The sequence below is a fragment of the Callospermophilus lateralis genome, chromosome 2 (genome assembly GCF_048772815.1).
Source record: "Callospermophilus lateralis isolate mCalLat2 chromosome 2, mCalLat2.hap1, whole genome shotgun sequence".
NCBI classification, from domain to species: domain Eukaryota; kingdom Metazoa; phylum Chordata; class Mammalia; order Rodentia; family Sciuridae; genus Callospermophilus; species Callospermophilus lateralis.
Genome location: NC_135306.1, coordinates 202,320,499 through 202,329,021, shown reverse-complemented (window position 1 = coordinate 202,329,021; position 8,523 = coordinate 202,320,499).

Sequence of the window (8,523 nt, the reverse complement as noted above, 5' to 3'; positions counted from 1 at the left end):
TTTATTGTATGGTTTTCATTTTTTTTAGGTCTTTTTATATTCTAGATATTAGTCTCCTGTCAAAAGAGTGACTGGAAAAGACTTTTCCACCATTCTATGAGTTCTCTCTTCACACTTTTGTGGTTTTGTTGTTGGTGGTGGTGGTGGTGGTGGTGGTGGTAGTGGTGGTTTGGTTTGGTTTTTGGTTTTGGGGTTTTGTTTATTTGTTTGTTTTTGGTTGGTTTTGGTTTTTTGTTTTGTTTTTGTTTTTTGCTGTGCACAACTTTTTAAATTTGATGCTGTCCCATTTATTACTCCTGGTGTTTATTTTCCAAGCTTTAGGAGTCTTTAGAGGAAGTCAGTGCCTGCACTTACATGTTAGACCTTTGACCCTTTGTTTTCTTTTAGCAGTTGCAGAGATTTAGTCTAATTCTTAAGTCATTGATCCACTTGGCATAGACTTTAGTGCAAACTGGGAGACAGGAATCAAGTTTCAGTCTTCTATATATGGCTATCCAGTATTTCCAGCACCATTTGTTTAAAAGGCTGTTTTTTCTCCGAACTATCATTTGGAAACCTTTATTAAGGATGACATAATTATTAATGTATGTTTGTCTCCATGTCACCTACTCTATTCCATTCTACATGTCTGTTTCTATGCTAGTTACCATGCAGGTTTTGTTACTATAGCTCTATTCTATAATAGGAAGTCGGGAATTGGGATTCCTCCAACAATGCTCCACACCTCCCCCCACCCCACCCCTCACACCCTGCTTAGAATTGGCTGTCCTGGATCTTTTATTCTTCTGTATGAACTTTAGAACAATTTTTTCTAGTTCTATGAAGAATGTTATTGATATCTTGATGGGAATCACACTGAATATGTAGATCACTTTTGGTAATATGGCCATCTTAACAATATTAATTCTGCCTGTCCAAGAATAGGGGAGATGTTTCTAAGTCTAGTTTCTTTTTTAATTTCTTTCCCCAGTTCTATAATTCTCATTATAGACATATTTTATATCCTTAGTTGTCCAGAGAATTTGATTTACTTTATTTTACTTCACATTTTATTTTATTTCATTACTATTTATGAGGCTGTTGTGAGTGATATTGCTTTCCTTATTTTTTCTTTTGTGGATTTCTAGTTGGTGTACAGAAAAACACTTGATTTTTATATGTTGATTTTGTGTCTGAGCTAGGAGTTTAGGGACATCAAGATGGCAGAGGCAGGATATTAAAAAAATAATAATCAAAATGCTCCTGAAGAAACAATGGGTCAAAGAAAAAATTAAACCAGGACTTTTTTTTAATCTTGAGATAAATGAAAATGGAAACACAAAATACCCCAAAATTTATGGGATGCAGGAAAAAAATACCTTTTTATAGCTTAATTTTTTAAACACAATGCTTTTATTTTTATGTGGTGCTGAAGATCAAACCCAGGTCCTGCCCATGCAAGGCGAGCACTCTACCGCTGAGCCACAATTCCAGCCCCCCCCCCAAAAAATACCTTTTTAAGTTTTTAGCAATAAATACCTAATGAAGAGAAAGGAATTTTCAAACAAGCATCCTAACTTTCCACCTAAGGGATTAAAAAAGGAGAATAACCTAAGCTAAAGATAATAACCAAGATCAGAATACAAATAAATAAAATAGAAGCTAGGAAACAATATAAAGGATTGATGCTATTGAGTTGGTTTTTGAAAAGACACAAATTAACAACTCTTAACTAGACCAAAGACAAATAAAAAGACAAGATTCAAATAACATCAGATATGAAGAAGGAGAAATTACAACTGATAATATAGAAATAAAAAGAAGCATAAGAAATGAATGAATTTCTACACACATACAACCTACCAAGATTGAATCATAAAAGAATGGGAAGTCTGAATACGCCAGTAATGAATAAGGAGAGAAGAGTGAAAAATATTTTTGGATATCTTATCAAAGAGAAATACAGGACCTGAAGGCCTCATTCCTAAATTCAACAAACACTTAAAGAACTAATACAAAAACTTCTCAAATTTTTCTGATGAAGAGAGAATTTCCCCAAATTCATTTTAGAAGGTCAGCATTACCCTACACTTAAGCCAGACAAGAATACAAAAAAAAAAAAAAGTTTACAGGTCAACGTCCTTGATGAATATTACTATGAAATCCTCAACAAATTGCTAGCAAACTGAATCTGGGATTTATCCCAGGAAAGAAAGGAGTAACCATGGAAGGTAATGGATATGTTATATTGCTTGGTTGTAGCAATCATTTCACTGTGTGCATCAAAATATTGTATAGTACACCTTAAATATATGCAATAAATAAAACCTAAATTTTAAGAAAAAAAGAAAGATAAAAGTGTGGAAGACATGGGATTTTCCACTTGAGAGAATAACAAGTCAAAACCAGTCGTTTGGTTGCACTTTATTCTGTTTTCTAAAGTTCATGGAAACCATTGAGTTAAAATAAAGTAAGCACAATGTTCAGTATAAACCTCTGGTTTTTCATTAGGTTCCTGTGAGGGAGACAAATTATTCCTGTTGGTTAACCAGAGAAAAGCCATGAAGAATTCTTAGGTTAAAGATTATAAATAATCTGAAAGTTAAAAAGAGAGAAAAAGAAAACAATTTAGAGAAGTTTCCACCACCCCAAGGGCTGAGAATTTAAAAGAAATATCTGGGATTACTGAAGTTGGGCACTTGTACATGCTGGTTCTTCTGAGCATGGAAGAACGTCGCCATGGACCTGATCTCTGAGGAGAAGCATTTCTAACACCTCATGCTAGTTTCTCTGAAGAAGAGAGGACAATGAGTGACGAGGCCGACTCTGTTCATGTTGGGAAAATATACAAACATGAGTCAGTTACTGCTAGAAGAACTACAGCCTCTGTGTGAAGAGGCCCCACTAGGGTAACAGTCACCAAAGAGCAACAGACAGGAAGGAACCCCACAGAAAGCAGTCAGGAAACCCTCTGAGATCCTTTCTGGTGATGCCTACCAGGACCCAACCAGCAAAACAGAAACTTTCTTTGCTTATTTCCAGCACAAAGATCACAAATCAAAACTGATGGATGGATGTGGAGCAGAGACAGTAATGAAAAAACTGACCCAATTAGTAACAGAGGTTCTGCTTCAGTGCCAATATAACCACTGCTAACTCAATGATTTTGAGTTCCAATAAATTAGAAAAAGAATAGGAGACATGCAAGTAAGGTCATGGTAAGAGAATAACTAAAGTGATGTGATAATTTCATTCCCCAGTTTTTCATTCAAAGAATATATTGAAATATTCAGAGACACAGTAACATGAAAAGCAAGTTCATTGTCCTTACAAATGCTATAACCACTGAAAGATAAATAATAGTCATGAGAGTTATATACAAAGAACTCATCATGTCCAATGGGTATTGGAAAGAAAATATTTAATTTTCTCAGCACCTGAGAAGGGGAGAGATTCTTCTCTCCTTTCTTCCCAGACCCCTCTGCCTGTGTATATGAAAAAGGTCACTTAAGGTTCTACTAGAAAAATGACCTTTTAATCAGGTATTAAAGGTGGAAAGTGACTTTGTGAAACAAAGAAAAGTAAGGTGAAACAGTGAGTAAAGACTATTTTAGACAAAATAAAAAGTATACAAAAATGTGCATAGAAAAAGAACACAGGAGCAGAGCCACCGCCCGCACCCGCAAGGTAGGCAGACCTGCGACCGACCGGCGGAACAGGCCCAGTGGCCTGCCAGCAGGGTAGACACATTACCCCAATTGGAGTAGGGGCAGAGCAGAGCCGCCTCCCACACCGGAAACAGGCCCAGCGACCCACTGGCATGGTAGACACGTCACCCCAATTGGAGTAAGGGCAGAGCAGAGCCGCCGCCCGCGCCTGCAAGGTTGGCAGACCTGCAACCGACTGGCAGAACAGGCCCAGCGTGGTAGACAGATCACCCCAATTGGAGGAGGAGCACAGCCACCACCCACACCTGCAAGGGAGACATTGCAACTATACAAGAGCAATATAAATATGTAGGGGGAAAATTCAATAATACAACAGTTTCACCAAGGAGAAAGAAACGCGAGCAGTATGAAAAGACAAGGAAAGAAAGGACCACAAGCAATGCAGGTCAACTCAACTTTAGAAGAGGTAATAGCTGCAGCAGATGGAATGTCAGATAAAGAATTCAGGATATACATGCTTCAGATGATCTGGAGTTTCAAGGAAGACATTAGACAGCAAAATTAGACGATGAAAGATCACTTTGACAATGAATTACATAAACAAATCCAAGAAGCAAAAGATCAACTATACAGGGAGATAGAGGTTATAAAAAACAAACAAACAGAAATCCTAGAAATGCAGGAAGCAATAAACCAACTTAAAAACTCAATTGAGAATACTACCAGCAGAGTAGAACACTTAGAAGATAGAACATCAGACAATGAAGACAAAGTATTTCAACATGAAAAGAACATAGACAGCTCAGCAAGACTGTTAAGAAACCATGAGCAGAACATGCAAGAAATATGGGATAACATAAAGAGACCAAACTTAAGAGTCATTGGGACACAGGAAGGTATAGAGGTCCAAACCAAAGGAATGAGCAACTATTCAATAAAATAATACGAGAAAACTTCCCAGACTTGAAGAATGAGACAGAATCCCAAATCCTAGAAGCCTACAGGACGCCGAATGTGCAAAATCATAAGAGATCCACAGCTAGACACATTATAATGAAGATGCCCAATATACAGAATAAGGAGAGAATTTTAAAAGCTACAAGAGAAAGGAAGCAGATTACATTTAGGGGTAAACCAATCAGGATAACAGCTGATCTTTCAACACAGACTCTGAAAGCTAGAAGATCCTGGAATAACATATTTCAAACACTGAAAGAAAATGGGTTCCAACCAAGAATTGTGTATCCAGCGAAATTAAGCTTCAGGATCGAAGATGAAATTAAAACCTTCCATGATAGACAAAAGTTAAAAGAATTTGCAGCAAAAAAACCATCTCTTCAAAACATCCTCGGCAAAATATTACAGAGAGGAAATGGAAAATATCAATGAAAACCAACAGCAGGAGGTAGTACAGTAAAGGGGAGAAAAATAATCAAAGAGGAAAACAAACCATGTTTAGTAACATAAATAAACAAATATGGCTGGAAGAACAACCCATATCTCAATAATAACCCTAAATGTTAATGGCTTAAACTCACCAATTAAGAGACACAGGCTAGTAGAATGGATCACAAAACAAGACCAAACAATATGCTGCCTTCAGGAGACGCGTTTGATAGGAAAGGACATACATAGACTGAAGGTGAAAGGTTGGGAAAAATCATATCACACATATGGACTTCGGAAACAAGCAGGAGTGTCCATACTCATATCAAATAAAATAGATTTCAAGCCAAAGTTAATCAAAAGGGATAAAGAGGGACACTACATACTGCTCATGGGAACCATACACCAACAAGACATAACAATCATAAATATATATGCCCCAAACAATGGTGCAGCTATGTTCATCAAACAAACTCTTCTCAAGTTCAAGAGTCTAATAGACCACCATACAATAATCATGGGAGACTTCAACACACCTCTCTCACCACTGGACAGATCTTCCAAACAAAAGTTGAATAAGGAAACTATAGAACTCAATAACACAATTAATAACCTAGATTTAATTGATATATATAGAATATACCACCCAACATCAAGCAGTTACACTTTTTTCTCAGCAGCACATGGATCTTTCTCAAAAATAGATCATATATTATGTCACAGGGCAACTCTTAGACAATATAAAGGAGTAGAGATAATACCATGCATCTTATCTGATCATAATGGAATGAAACTGAAAATCAATGATAAAAGAAGGAAGGAAAAATCATGCATCACTTGGAGAATGAACAATAGGTTACTGAATGATCAATGGGATATAGAAGACATCAAGGAGGAAATTAAAAAATTCTTAGAGATAAATGAAAACACAGACACAACATATCGGAATCTATGGGACACATTGAAAGCAGTTCTAAGAGGAAAATTCATTGCTTGGAGTTCATTCCTTAAAAAAAGAAAAAACCAACAAATAAATGATCTAATACTTCATCTCAAAACCCTAGAAAAAGAAGAGCAAAACAACAGCAAAAGAAGTAGAAGACAAGAAATAATTAAAATCAGAGCTGAAATTAATGAAATTGAAACAAAAGAAACAATTGAAAAAATTGACAAAACTAAAAGTTGGTTCCTTGAAAAAATAAATAAAATTGACCCTTAGCCACGCTAATAAAGAGAAGAAGAGAGAGAACTCAAATTACTAGCATATGGTATGAAAAAGGCAATATCACAACAGACACTTCAGAAATACAGAAGATAATTGGAAATTATTTTGAATCCTTATACTCCAATAAAATAGAAGATAGTGAAGGCATCGATAAATTTCTTAAGTCATATGATCTGCCCAGATTGAGTCAGGAGGATATAGACAACCTAAACAGACCAATATCAATTGAGGAAATAAAAGAAACCATCAAAAGACTACCAACTAAGAAAAGCCCAGGACCGGATGGGTATACAGCAGAGTTTTACAAAACCTTTAAAGAGGAACTAATACCAATACTTTTCAAGCTATTTCAGGAAATAGAAAAAGAGGGAGAACTTCCAAATTCATTCTATGAGGCCAACATCACCCTGATTCCAAACCAGACAAAGACACTTCAAAGAAAGAAAACTACAGACCAATATCTCTAATGAACCTAGATGCAAAAATCCTCAATAAAATTCTGGCAAATCAGATACAAAAACATATCAAAAAAATTGTGCACCATGATCAGGTAGGATTCATCCCTGGGATGCAAGGCTGGTTCAATATACAGAAATCAATAAATGTTATTCACCACATCAATAGGCTTAAAGATAAGAACCATATGATCATCTCCATAGATGCAGAAAAAGCATTCGACAAAGTACAGCATCCCTTTATGTTCAAAACTCTAGAAAACCTAGGGATAACAGGAACATACCTCAATATTGTAAAAGCAATCTATGCTAAGCCTCAGGCTAGCATCATTCTGAATGGAGAAAAACTAAAGGCATTCCCTCTAAAATCTGGAACAAGACAGGGATGCCCTCTCTCACCACTTCTGTTCAACATAGTTCTCGAATCACTGGCCAGAGCAATTAGACAGACGAAAGAAATTAAAGGCATAAAAATACGAAAAGAAGAACTCAAATTATCACTTTTTGCAGATGACATGATTCTATACCTAGCAGACCCAAAAGGGTCTACAAAGAAACTATTAGAGCTAATAAATGAATTCAGCAAAGTGGCAGGATATAAAATCAACACGCATAAATCAAAGGCATTCCTGTATATCAGCGACAAATCCTCTGAAATGGAAATGAGGACATTTCACAATATCCTCAAAAAAAATAAAATACTTGGGAATCAACCTAACAAAAGAGGTGAAAGACTTATACAATGAAAACTACAGAACCCTAAAGAGAGAAATAGAAAAAGATCTTAGAAGATGGAAAAATATACCCTGTTCATGGATAGGCAGAACTAACATCATCAAAATGGCGATATTACCAAAAGTCTTCTATAGGTTTAATGCAATGCCAATCAAAATCACAACGGCATTTCTTGTAGAAATAGAGAAAGCAATCATGAAATTCATATGGAAAAATAAAAGACCCAGAATAGCAAAAACAATGCTAAGCAGGAAGTGTGAATCTGGAGGTATAGCGATACCAGACTTCAAACTATACTACAGAGCAATAGTAACAAAAACAGCATGGTACTGGTACCAAAACAGGCGGGTGGACCAATGGTACAGAATAGAGGACACAGAAACCAATCCACAAAACTACAACTATCTTATATTTGATAAAGGGGCTAAAAGCATGCAATGGAGGAAGGATAGCATCTTCAACAAATGGTGCTGGGAAAATTGGAAATCCATATGCAAAAAAATGAAACTGAATCCCTTTCTCTCGCCATGCACAAAAGTTAACTCAAAGTGGATCAAGGAACTTGATATCAAATCAGAGACACGGCATCTGATAGGAGAAAAAGTTGGCTACGATCTACATACTGTGGGGTCAGGCTCCAAATTCCTCAATAGGACACCCATAGCACAAGAGTTAATAACTAGAATCAACAAATGGGACTTACTCAAACTAAAAAGTTTTTTCTCAGCAAGAGAAACAATAAGAGAGGTAAATAGGGAGCCTACATCCTGGGAACAAATCTTTACTCCTCACACTTCAGACAGAGCCCTAATATCCAGAGTATACAAAGAACTCAAAAAATTAGACAATAAGATAATAAATAACCCAATCAACAAATGGGCCAAGGACCTGAACAGACATTTCTCAGAGGAGGACATACAATCAATTAACAAGTACATGAAAAAATGCTCACCATCTCTAGCAGTCAGAGAAATGCAAATCAAAACCACCTTAAGATACCATCTCACTCCAGTAAGATTGGCAGCCATTAGGAAGTCAAACAACAACAAGTGCTGGTGAGGATGTGGGGAAAAGG